The sequence below is a fragment of the Salmo salar genome, chromosome ssa23, assembly GCF_905237065.1.
Source record: "Salmo salar chromosome ssa23, Ssal_v3.1, whole genome shotgun sequence".
NCBI classification, from domain to species: Eukaryota; Metazoa; Chordata; class Actinopteri; order Salmoniformes; family Salmonidae; genus Salmo; species Salmo salar.
The window spans coordinates 38559859-38574227 of NC_059464.1; positions in this window are offsets into that span (position 1 = coordinate 38559859).

Sequence of the window (14369 nt, forward strand, 5' to 3'; positions counted from 1 at the left end):
AGGACTGTATGTCACGGCAGCACATAGTCCATGCAGAAACAGTGGGCTTCTCTCCGCCTACATCTCCCTCAATCGGATGCTAATTGTTTGGGGAGGAAGGCTGCAGCGGCATGAGCCGGAGAAAGTCAACTAACCGTGAAGATCAATCTCCCAGCATCAGCCTCATCAGAGAACTTTTGACTGAGCTAATTATCCGCTAGTTCGGCAGCAGTCCCTCTCGTGTGTGTGTGTGGGGGGCAGACGGCTGTGAAATTACGTGAGAGAACCCCAGCAGGTGAGTCAGAATGCGTTATTTCTGCATGCCACCTCGTCGCTTGGGGAAGGAAGACGATGCCTGCAGTGCAGAGGGAGAGTGCTAGGCCTGCAATGTCAGGCAGCAAACGCTGTAACAGTATGTTGATCGTTAGCCTATCACTAGGGAAAGGGAAATGTCCTCCCAAGGCTCACATCGATCGACTAATGCAGTTGCACCACATTGTATTTGATGAAATTCAGTGACACTGCAGGTCATGGGTGGGACAGGCAGGTCATGACCCCTGAGTCATGTGCAACAAACCTAATAAACACTTATGGCACATCTCCACAAGACTTGGTCAAATATGTCAAACAGTTCTTCAGAGAACCACCAAAAATATACTGCTCAAAAAAATAAAGGGAACACTTAAACAACACATCCTAGATCTGAATGAAAGAAATAATCTTATTAAATACTTTTTTCTTTACATAGTTGAATGTGCTGACAACAAAATCACACAAAAATAATGAATGGAAATCCAATTTATCAACCCATGGATGTCTGGATTTGGAGTCACACTCAAAATTAAAGTGGAAAACCACACTACAGGCTGATCCAACTTTGTAATGTCCTTAAAACAAGTCAAAATGAGGCTCAGTAGTGTGTGTGGCCTCCACGTGCCTGTATGACCTCCCTACAACGCCTAGGCATGCTCCTGATGAGGTGGCGGATGGTCTCCTGAGGGATCTCCTCCCAGACCTGGACTAAAGTATCCGCCAACTCCTGGACAGTCTGTGGTGCAACGTGGCGTTGGTGGATGGAGCGAGACATGATGTCCCAGATGTGCTCAATTGGATTCAGGTCTGGGGAACGGGCGGGCCAGTCCATAGCATCAATGCCTTCCTCTTGCAGGAACTGCTGACACACTCCAGCCACATGAGGTCTAGCATTGTCTTGCATTAGGAGGAACCCAGGGCCAACCGCACCAGCATATGGTCTCACAAGGGGTCTGAGGATCTCATCTCGGTACCTAATGGCAGTCAGGCTACCTCTGGCGAGCACATGGAGGGCTGTGCGGCCCCCCAAAGAAATGCCACCCCACACCATGACTGACCCACTGCCAAACAGGTCATGCTGGAGGATGTTGCAGGCAGCAGAATGTTCTCCACGGCGTCTCCAGACTCTGTCACGTCTGTCACATGCTCAGTGTGAACCTGCTTTCATCTGTGAAGAGCACAGGGCGCCAGTGGCGAATTTGCCAATCTTGGTGTTCTCTGGCATATGCCAAGCGTCCTGCACGGTGTTGGGCTGTAAGCACAACCCCCACCTGTGGATGTCGGGCCCTCATACCACCCTCATGGAGTCTGTTTCTGACCGTTTGAGCAGACACATGCACATTTGTGGCCTGCTGGAGGTCATTTTGCAGGGCTCTGGCAGTGCTCCTCCTGCTCCTCCTTGCACAAAGGCGGAGGTAGCGATCCTGCTGCTGGGTTGTTGCCCTCCTACGGCCTCCTCCACGTCTCCTGATGTACTGGCCTGTCTCCTGGTAGCGCCTCCATGCTCTGGACACTACGCTGACAGACACAGCAAACCTTCTTGCCACAGCTCGCATTGATGTGCCATCCTGGATGAGCTGCACTACCTGAGCCACTTGTGTGGGTTGTAGACTCCGTCTCATGCTACCACTAGAGTGAAAGCACCGCCAGCATTCAAAAGTGACCAAAACATCAGCCAGGAAGCATAGGAACTGAGAAGTGGTCTGTGGTCCCCACCTGCAGAACCATTCCTTTATTGGGGGTGTCTTGCTAATTGCCTATAATTTCCACCTGTTGTCTATTCCATTTGCACAACAGCATGTGAAATGTATTGTCAATCAGTGTTGCTTCCTAAGTGGACAGTTTGATTTCACAGAAGTGTGATTGACTTGGAGTTACATTGTGTTGTTTAAGTGTTCCCTTTATTTTTTTGAGCAGTGTATGTCTCAAAAAGACATGCTGCAAAAGTGACATATGAAACATATGTGAAGGTTTGAGAGTAGTGTAAGAAAGATGCCACAATCTTGAAAGGATGGCCCTGGAGGCTAGAAGGTGTTGGTAGAGTGGAAGGAGTCGTGGCAAGTTATGTATTTGCTTGCAAGGCTCCCAAAGACCAAAATACAAAAACATTGTAAAACAAAATTAAGTCATTAACTAAAAGCAAAGCTACATCGACAGCTGCTTTAAATAACGAAAGGCTAATTTACCAGATAGTGAGAAGATAATACTGGCCCAAACTGACTTTCATAACCTTGCCAGATAGCCCCGCCCATACCTGGAAGATACCAAAGGCAGGTAATAATGCTGTGTTCGTAACCAAGTGGGAAGTGGGAATGAACACATAAATCCACTTGACGGCACTCCAACTGGTAATTCCTAGTGGGAAACTATCATCCTGAGCTCCCACTTCTCCCACATGCTGACCTCTGACATCACCTACCAAGGAAGTGACTTTAATAGCAGTATTTTCTGCAGTTAAATGCAACCACAAAATATTATTTACATAAAGGAATCTATTAATACAGTTTTTGAACACTATCATTTGTTTACATTCATCATAGCTATACTTGTAGTTAATTGTTTATGCAGCTTGTTCACCATTAGCCAATCGGCATCTCTCAACAAGTTCAAAGCACTTGAATGCATCCAATGGATATTTACCACTTCACAACTAGTAAATTCCCACCTCCCACATGGTGACGAACGCAGCATTAGCTACACCACTACATCTTTTAAACATTAACATTTACAGAATTAATCTTTAATGATCTTTTACATTTTAAATATATATTGCATATTCATTATTCAATATAGAAATTATGAGATTTTACCACTAGCACTTTTATCACTGGCAAAACAAAAATAAAAATACCACCACTCTCCAAGGACAAAGTAGCGCCTGCACAGTAAAACGGAATTCAATCAGGCAAATAAAATTCTCAGAAAAGCCCCGTAGCACCTGCAACTCATAGAGATAGATAGATGACTCTAGTGCCCAAAAGCCCATTTTAGCATGTGCAGCGCCATTGAGGACTTTCACCATTTTGAAGTAGTCAACTGGATGGGACTTCCTATGGGTTAAGGAAGGATCACATAATTACATCCAGGTCACCAATCAGCCAATTCATTATATTCGTGAGCAAACATTCCATAACTGTAGGTGGCAGTAAATTGCCAACCTTGGCTTTATACCTCCCCGGTGGCAGTATGCTCCCTTTCAGTTTGTTTACCAACTCATAGAAGTAGTAGAAGAAGAACATTGACTACTTAAAAATGAAGATGACCTCAATGGCGCTGTCCAATATTTCGTCCTCTATCTCTGTGCTGCAGCTCGATACCACCACACGGTCCTGGACAACTCAGAAACACAAAGACACGTTTCAAGTAAATGCTGGACTATAAAACAAATGTATTTTAAGGATTCATGAATATTTAGAGTTGATCAGGCGCCATATTTCATCATTAGAGTTTACCAACTCAGTGACCTTATGGTTAGAGTGTCCGCCCTGAGATTGCAAGGTTGTGAGTTCAATCCCTGGCTTAGTCATACAAAAGACTGTAAAAATGGGGCCTGATGTTTCTCCGCTTAGCACTCAGCAATAAGGTGATACATTGGGGGGTATGGCCATACACTAGTGTCCTGTCTAGGGGGTGTACTTGTACATCTGGCTGCCTCACGCTACAGAAACAGCAGATAGGCTCCTTCCCTAGGAGCCATTCCGGCTCGCACAAGCCAACTTACATATTTCATTAGCTGATGTTTTAAACAACAAACAAAACAATGCTGCATGCTGCTAACCAGCCTCAAACAAGGCTACTGTTAAATGAGTCGAAGGAATGTGATGTGGAAGCCTAGAGTGAGTGTAGGATTGCTATGTGCTTCTACTGAGGTAGGTAGAGCTTTGCATGTAATTACAGTTGCTATGAGAAGCAATTTGGTCTGATGAGTGACTCCTATTTTACTGATTCCCTATAGCGTCAAGCCAAGGTTCGGGACACAATGTTGTTTGGGCAGAGACGAGTCTGTTCCAGCTAATTGCCTTTAGGGATGAGGAGGACACTTTTTCAGGTGATACTGAAACCCACGGCTTACAACTGAGGATGTCCTAAAATGGATTTTGTACCCCCATCGTTGAATAGGTCAAAAGCTGTCAAAAGACTTCAAAAAACTATTGTCAGGGATTGAACATGCAGTGTTCCTTAATGTCAGCTGAGGGGCAGTGCTACACAACAAAATTGTTGCTAAGTGCAGAGGCCAATGGTGGGAGCACATGCACAGGGAAAAAAGTTTTGATTTAACATGTTCAAAATCACTGAACTAAGTTACTAAATTAGTACATTTATAATTCCTTGTTTAACCTCAGTAGACACATTCTCTTGAGATGAAGGAGCAGAAAATAGCAGGAATAAATTAATTTATAGTACACATTTATGATGTAGGGCTACTCCCTTGCCAAATGTTAGGTTTATAAGTAAAATTCAACTAAATAATTAATTTAGAATTTACAATATGCATTCATATTGTCAATGTACCATGCTTTTAAAATGTACAACTACATTGAGGCACATGATAATTTGATCATTTAGCTTTTTCACTCAATTTGGTTTTATAAATACTGCACCAGAGTGATCCAAAAGTTATATTTATCTATAATATTTATCTTTTAAAGCCACAACCAAATTAACATAGAAAAGTATGTTATAGATCTGTCACTTTCATTGAAAGCAGGTCTAAGAAGCGATAGATCTGTTCTGTGTGCACTATTTCTGTGCTTCCCGTTCTTAAGTTTCACGTTTGTGTATTTTACTCTTGGTTTTGTGCACCAGCTTCAGACAGCTGAAAATACAATATCTTTGCTTATGGAAAATATATTTCACAGCAGTTTTGATGGTACAAATATTCTCTACACAATACTTGTTTGTTTTGTCACATTAACTGAAATTAGGCAAACTATTACAACTTGAGCAACCAGGAAATGGCGGAGCGATTCCTGGATAGTATATCTTTTAAGTGTGATTTATGACTGTGTCTGAGTTGATCGACAACTGCTTCAATGTCTTTGATGTACTTTCTCCTATGCTAATCAGCTTAATCATACTCTGTTTAGGTTGGCAGGCAAATAACATAAAAAGTTTTGACATGATTTTCCGTTGTCTTTAATGGAGTACTTCTGCTTCACTAACCCTCACTAGTCTGGATTATGACCATGACCGCGGCGTGAATTAGGTCTATTCATTTCAATTCAACAATGAGGAACATTTTCATTGACCCCAACCCCAATTAGAATGTTTATTTATTCCTTACTATGAATGTGTGTGTGTGTGTCTGTGTGTGTATATGTGTGTGGTGTGTGTGTGTACTTGTTTAATCTAACTTTTTTGGGAGACCGCTGAACAAACCCCCTCCCGAAAGGAGCATCATTATCTACCAATTAGCCATAAATATCTTCAGAGTCATGAGTCAGTCCGCCTCAGCGACCAAGAGACTCAGTCTCACTGGAAATGCCTTTGAAGTAAGAAATAATTAGTTATGCAATGAAGATAATTAGCAATGTCCGGCTCATAAATAAACACTATTTTCATTGCACACAATTATGCCTCTGACGCCTCTGGAGTAGCTAGTCCCCTGAGTAGCAAAGCACAGAACTCTGTGCTCATGGCAAACACACAGAGAAGTCTTAATGCCAACAGGGTGTAGACTCTACTTTGTGTGTGAGTGTGTGTGTGTAATGAGTTTTAATACATTTATGTATGTGGAAGTCACACATACATACATACCTGTGTCTGTATACGCATGTGTGAACAAATCGCATGCATATGTGGACGTATATTAGCATGGCTGTCGAAGTCATTCATTTTCTCCATTGTGTATTCCTTGCTGTTGTTAGCATAATTATCCTGTTGTGGGAATAGAGTGAGTGCTGTGGTCCTGCGTGATTTGGTAGACAAGGCTTCATCCTTAGTCCTGAGATACTGCTTGCTCTCATCACCATTCCTCTCCTTCAAGGGCAGCCAGTGTTGAGTGACAGGGCTTAGTGTGTTTCTCTGCTGAATTAGATTTGATACTCTGGGCTCTATAACAGGGGCTCTATTAACGGGGGCTCTATAACGGGGGCTCTATAACGGGGGATCTATAACAGGAGGCGCCTGCTCGGTAAGAATAGCTGGAATAACACTTCGTTTAAAAAAAAAATCTTATCTCTCCAACAGACACTCGCCTCTCTGAGTGCCGCATTATTTGGTGCATTGTGGGGGGATATGTGTCGCAACGAAAGGTAACAAGTGTCCAGGTAAAGATAAGGAATGGTGAGGGTAGACGCGGATTAAGTTGAGGAGACATCGGGGTGAAGGATTTAGGGGGAAGATTAACGGTGTAACACCCTTCGTCATGAACAACTCATTTTGGGAGGATTACGAGGTAATACGACTCGGCTTCAAATTTTCTCACATACACTTTTGTTCAGCCTTCATCTTTAACCATGCAGTCATGTCTTCCAGAGAAATCAGGGAGAAAAGGTAAGATGTGGTGAGGTGAGGAAGGAGATGTCTGACAAGGAACCCTGGAGCTCATCTTCATGTAAATGCCATGCAGCAACAACAGGCACTCCTCCGTAATATTCTGTTTCACATTGCTTACCCCATGCAACAGAAAGAGAAGACAGTGTGTAGATTCATTTGCAGTGTTAAGCAACATTGCAATTGGGGAATAAAGAAAGAATGTGATAAGATAGTGTCACCAACAGTCTTTTCTCAGTGGACAGGGCATTACCTTGACAGCCCTTGATCCGCTGCAAAGACAACATTATCTGCATTCCCAATATCTGCTCATATAAATCAGCAGTTGCGATATAACTACTGAGCATTTTATGACGATGTCCCCCTTATCTGTGATGGAGTGTTTGAGTACAGGTTTATGTAGGTAAATACTGGCACTCTCTTACCTTTTTCTAATCTCCATCACTTTATCTATAATGGCATTGAGATGCGCCGAGACAGATGTAACATACTCCATTATGTTTTTTTTGTGGTTGAAAATTGTGTTTTCCTCTTTAAATTAGGAAATCAGAAGAATCAGTGGGGTGCCATTTGAAATGGTTCACTGTGCATGTTTATCTGGCATGATGTGTCCGCCCCTCCATTTTCATCAGAAGTAATAGAAGGCTATGAAGTGCTGGAAGTAATTCATTTTCAATGGAAGGAGAGCAATTTGAGGCAATGTGAGTAATTTGGCCATAGTTTAAACGATTCTGGCTGTGGAAAGACACAAAACAGTTGAGAAAATTGAACTTTATACAAATCATCAGTAATTACTTTAAAATATAATGAAATAAAATGTTATTTGTCACATGCTTTGTAAAATAACGTGTGGACTAACAGTGAAATGCTTACTTATGGACCTTCCCAACAATGCAGAGAGAAAGAAAATAGAGAAATAATAGAAAATTAAAACACATAATAATAAAAGTAATAATAGATACATAATGAGTAATGATAACTTGGCTTTATACAAGGGGTACCAGTATTGAGTCAATGTGCAGGGGTACGAGGTAATAACTTGTCTATATTCAAGGAGTACCAGTACTGCGTCGATGTGCAGGGGTGCGAGGTAACTGAGGTAGATATGTAAATATAACTAGGAAGAAAGTGACAGATAGTAAACAGTAGCAGCAGTGTATGTGATGAGTCAGAAAAGTTCGTCCAAAAAGGGTCAATGCAGATAGGCCGGGTAGCTATTTGGTTAGCTAACTATTTAACTAACTATTTAGCAGTCTTAAAACTTGGGGGTAGAAGCTGTTCAGGGTCCTGTTGGTTCCAAACTTGGTGCGTCGGTACTGCATGCCGTGCAGTAGCAGAGAGAATAGTCTATGACTTGGGTGGCTGGATTCTGAACATTTTTAGGGCTGATACCTCTGATCACCTCTGATACCGCCTGATATAGAGGTCCTGGATGGCAGGGAGCTCGGCCCCAGTGATGTACTGGGCCGTACGTACAGTGGCTTGCGAAAGTATTCACCCCCGGTGGCATTTTTCCTATTTTGTTGGCATACAACCTGGAATTCAAATCTATTTTGGGGGGGGTTTGTATCATTTGATTTACACAACATGCCTAACACTTTGAAGATGCAATTTTTTTTAAAATGTGAAACAAAAAAGAAATAAAACAAAAAACTGAAAAGTTGAGCGTGCATAACTACTCACCCCCCCAAAGTCAGTACTTTGTAGAGCCACTTTTTGCAGCAATTACAGCTGCAAGTCTCTTGGGGTTGTCTATAAGCTTGGCACATCTAGCCACGGGGATTTTTGCCTAGTCTTCAAGGCAAAACTGTTCCAGCTCCTTCAAGTTGGATGGGTTCCGCTGGTATACAGCAAGTCATACCACAGATTTTCAATTGGATTGAGGTCTGGGCTTTGACTAGGCCATTCCAAGACATTTAAATATTTCCCCTTAAACCACTCGAGGGTTGCTTCAGCAGTATTCTTTGGGTCATTGTCCTGCTGGAAGGTGAACCTCCGTCCCAGTCTCAAATCTCTGGAAGACTGAAACAGGTTTCCCTCAAGAATTTCCCTGTATTTAGCACCATCATTCCTTCAATTCTGACCAGTTTCCCAGTCCCTGCCAATGAAAAACATCCCCACAGCATGATGCTGCCACCACCATGCTTCACTGTGGGGATGGTGTTCTCGGGGTGATGAGAGGTGTTGGGTTTGCGCCAGACATAGCATTTTCCTTGATGGCCAAAAAGCTAAATTTTAGTCTCATCTGACCTGAGTACCTTCTTCCATATGTTTGGGGAGTCTCCCACATGCCTTTAGGCAAACACCAAACATGTTTTCTCATTGTTTTCTTTAAGCAATGGCTTTTTTTCTGGCCACGCTTCTGTAAAGCCCAGCTCTGTGGAGTGTACAGCTTAAAGTGGTCCTATGGACAGATACTCCAATCTCTGCTGTGGAGCTTTGCAGCTCCTTCAGGGTTATCTTTGTTCTCTTTGTTGCCTCTCTGATTAATGCCCTCTTTGCCTGGTCTGTGAGTTTTGGTGGGCGGCCCTCTCTTGGCAGGTTTGTTGTGGTGCCATATTCTTTCCATGTTTTAATAATGAATTTAATGGTGCTCTGTGGGATGTTCAAAGTTTCGCATATTTTTTTATAACCCAACCCTGATCTGTACTTCTCCACAACTTTGTCCCTGACCTGTTTGGAGAGCTCCTTGGTCTTCATAGTGCCGCTTGCTTGGTGGTGCCCCTTGCTTAGTGGTGTTGCAGACTCTGGGGCCTTTCAGAACTGGTGTATATATACTGAGATCATGTGACAGATCATGTGACACTTAGATTGCACACAGGTGGACGTTATTTAACAAATTATTTAACTTCTCAAGGTAATTGGTTGCACCAGATCTTATTTAGGGGCTTCATAGCAAAGGGGGTGATACATATGCACTCACCACTTTTCCGTTTTTTTTTTTTTTTTAAACAAGTAATTTTTTGAATTTCACTTCACCAATTTGGACTAATTTGTATATGTCCATTACATGGAATCCAAATAAAAATCTATTTAAATTACAGGTTGTAATGAAACAAAATAGGAAAAATGCCAAGGGGGTGAATACTTTTGCGTTGCACTGTACTACCCTCTAGCGTCTTGCGGTCGGATGCCAAGCAGTTGCCATACCAAGCGGTGATGCAGCCAGTCAATATGCTCTCAATGGTGCAGCTGTAGAATATTTAGAGGATCTGAATGCCATGCCAAATCTTTTCAGCCTCCTTAGGGGGAAGAGGCGTTGTCGTGACCTCTTCAGGGCTGTATTGGTGTGTTTGGACCATGATAGATACTTAGTGATGTGGACACTGAGGAACTTGAAGCTCTTGACCCACTCCACTCCAGCCCTGTCGATGTGAATGGGGGCGTGCTCGGCCCTTTGTTCCCTGTAGTCCACGATCATCTCCTTTGTCTTGCTGACGTTGAGATAGAGGTTGTTGTCCTGGCACCACACAACCAGGTCTCTGACCTCCTCCCTATAGGATGTCTCATCGTCGTCAGTGTTCAGGCCTAACACTGTTGTTTTGTCAGCAAACTTAATGATGGTGTTGGAGTTGTGCTTGGCCACACAGTCGTGGGTGAACAGGGAGTACTGGAAGGCAGTAAGCATGCACCACTGAGGGGCCTCCGTGTTGAGGGTCAGCGTGACGGATGTGTTGTTGCCTTCCCTCACCACCTGGGGGCGGCCTGTCAGGAAGTTGGCTACAGTTGCAGAGGGAGGTGTTCAGTCCCAGGGTCCTTAGCTTAGTGATGAGCTTGGAGGACAATATGATGTTGAACGCTGAGCTGTAGTCAATAAACAGCATTCTCATGTAGGTGTTCCTTTTGTCCAATGTGAATGGGCAGTGTTGAGTAAAATAGAGATTGCATCATATGTGGATCTGTGAGCCATGACCAGCGTTTCAAAGTATTTCATGGCTACAGATGTGAGTGCTACAGGGCGATAGTTATTTAGACAGGTTACCTTGGCGTTCTTGGGCACAGGGACTATGGTGGCCTGCTTGAAACGTGTAGGTATTACAGACTGGGTCAGGGAGAGGTTGAAAATGTCAGTGAAGACACCACAGGATCCAGCAGGTGTCTCAGTAGGAAACATCTGACCTCACAAAAGTTTAAAACAGGGCTGTAAGACGGTGTTACTTGGCGCTTTGAAAAGGTACCAGGCCTCATAAAAATAGGGGTTGGTCAACCATTCCGTAACGGTTAGATCTATCAGAAACTAGTTCCTTTCCAGGCCACACCGAAGGGGAGGGAGGGGGGGGGGGCATATCTAAGCTGATAGCCTGTGTTGACAGTAACGGTTGGAGTGGTGCATCACATGCTGAGAAAAGAGTATTTCCATAGCATTACAAGACAAATGTAGCTTGAAATAGAATACCCTTTACCCAAGATGTCTTTTTCCTATGGTGATTCCCTCTAGAAGGGTTCACTAAGAAACAATCTTCCATAAATATGTCAGTTAGGCAGCTTTAACCATTTGTTATTGAATACTCGAGTAACATTGCGAGTAAAAATATCAGATTTGCAAGTGTAATATATTGTCTGAAGAGTAAAATAATTAAATGACAAACTAATGGGTTTATTTTTTCATTGTGGTTTTATAGTCTTTCAGCTTGCATGTCATACGTCTTCTAAGTTTTTAGAATGTTGTCACATGTTAATATTACCTGTCCAGGCAACCAAAGATACTGCCTAACCAAACAACATAGATATCTGTGGTACATTTGTCTTCAGAGCACCCTGGATAGCTGCGGAACAACTTGGCCACAATTTTTCACCTTTGGCATCTGCCGTAGTATATGTTCCTCCACAGCAGGTACTATTTCCTCTGTGTCTATTGATATCAGTGTGGTAGGTGACAGCAGACCACCTAGCAGACCTCCATTGCGCATTCTTCACCATCCCAGCACTCAGCCCCAGGGGGCTATGGTGTTCCCTATCGGCTCCACACAGACCAGGGGCATCAATCACTGTTCCATCAACGCTGGCTCCAAAGCGTGCACCTAAAAGGCCCATAAGCAGCCACTGAGCTACAGGGATAGTGCTGGGCATTTTCAGAACAGACAGGAAGCAGGATATTGGTTCCCTCTGGGATGGGGAAAACATGCTGTATGGCCAAGTCCTTTGATTAATCACTGACATCTCTGGATTGATCAGCAAATGTTTGACAGGAGGTAAATAAAGTGTGATTCACAAGAGAGATGCCAAACCCTTCAATTTATAGTTACAAAACATCAGGTGGTTTAGATACCTTAGTGCTGCATGCATTGTTTGACACTTGGGGATACCACTGGTGTACGGCTTTAATTGATCCTTCATAACTTTTCTGCACAGTCTCCAGTTTGACAGAGTGATCTTTGTTGTCATTCAATGAGAGACGACTTGTTTTCATGCAAATTCTTTCTTTGAAAAATACTGCACCAAACATCTTAGTTAGATGTAAAATAGTGTGACTAAGATCTCTTCGGCAACAAAGCCAGAATTAACGAGAGATTTCTTGAGTTATTTTAGATTAATTCTGACTATTTTGAGGAAGTGTATACTGGCTATGGCGTCTCAAAATGGACAAACAGTACTATTGCCGCTTTTTCACGTTTTTCAAGCAAAGGTCTTTTAAGGGCACACTCGTTGGGTTCATCTAGGCGCCAGCCGAACAGAAGTATGCTGACACCTTAACATACACACACACATACAAACACACATACAAACAAACGGCAACAGCTGTACCCAGGGAGGAGGCGAACAGATGAGCAGACTTATATTAAGCCTTGGGGGTTGTCAGTCGTAGCACGAGTGTTGAGAGAATGTCATCAGAATGTTGACATTCTGAATGTTACACAGCTGAAGTCACTTCACCCTGTCTTTGGATCACACCACGCTGTTGAGAGTACAGGATCAGTATGTTCTTGCCTTGCCTGTCATTTCAGTCACAACACGGCCTGCATGTTATTAACCTTCTTCCCGCTAAATGCAAATGCATCCCACTGGGCACAGACTTCAGTCAGTTAAACGTCTAGTTTTAATTTACATTTGGTTGAGTTGTCAACTAACGTGAATTCAACTTGAAATCAATAAAACATTTCACCATGTCATTGGATTTAGTTTAAAAGTGAGAAAAAAAGTGCAAAATGCCCTTACATTGCTGACTTTTTGCAAATCCTATTAGCTTTCTATGTCGATTCAACTTCATCGCATAGATTTTTGAGGTTGAAATGACGTGGAAACAACGCTGATTCAACTAGTTTTTGCCCAGTGGGATTGCTATTCAGGCAAACACATTTTCCCATTCCTGAAGTGTGATTCCCAATAGCAGTTCTCTTTCCCCTCATCCAAGCAAACAAAGAGGACATTGAAGCACTGGTGGTCATGTCTCGCAGAGTAGATATAGAAGGTCCCACATGGACATGTTAGTGTGAGAATAGCCACGATGAAAAATAAGACTGCTGAAATTAACTATTTTAGTATAATGGTATCAAAATCCTATGATTTTATATCAAATGTATGTCCTATCTCTTTTCTCTGGTCAATAAATTGACTATTCAGCAGGCTCCCAGCAGTGCTGTTCCTGCTTGTCCAACACAAGAATCCAATGAGCTCGCCTCTGTCCGATTATTTCTTAATTTCTCCATGAGAAAGTTAATCTAATGAGCATTATTGGACTCTAATGAGAAATGTAATTAGTCAGATGGGAAGATTATCTCCGTGTAATTACAGTAGCTGTCTCTGTCTGCTTCAATTAAAATGACGGGAGTGAGAAGCTTATGACGCCTTGGTGGACAAGAGGGGGGAACTGGGCCTAACCTGACAAAAATGGTAACCATTTGTCAAGACCAACCGTTCAGACTTCACAGAAAGGAGTTTCAATGCCCCATAAAAACTGAGTGAAGAATACCTCAGAGTTATGGCTCAAACATAACAGGCAGATCATCAATACAACATACCCAATGTTGATACACCAACAAAAGCAGTAATATAGTATAAATTGTCATAGTTTATATAGATGTATGGTTTTTCATCTTCATAGTCAAATGAAACTCTATCAATTATCAGCGCTCTTTCCTTTGCTGTGTTTGACAGCACAGGAAAACAAATGACACGGAGGTGGATTGATGGACAAAATCCCCCTCACGTCAGTCATAACCTATTTACATTTAAGTAATTTAGCAGGCACTCTGATTCAGAGCGACTTACAGGAGCAATTAGGGTTAAGTGCCTTGCTCAAGGGCACATCAGCAGATTTTCAGCTAGTCGGCTCTTAACCGCTAGGCTACCTGCCACCTATGTGCCTATGTGTTTACATTTTCAGTTCACAAGTGTCAGAAGTGTCAGGGCTGTTGACAGGGATTTGGTCAAGGCAGAGTTGATACTCTTAAGCCTTTCCTTGCCGAGGGTTATCGATCGAGCGCTGTGAGGTGGTTACCAGTACTACTGACCCCAGAGCAGAGCTGATGGGCTCCAAGGGTCATTCAGACTCATAGCACTCAGTTCAAAGAATCTACTGAATCACTGCTAGCGTAATATTGTGATAACATACCCTGAAGAAAGTAATCACACACACACACACA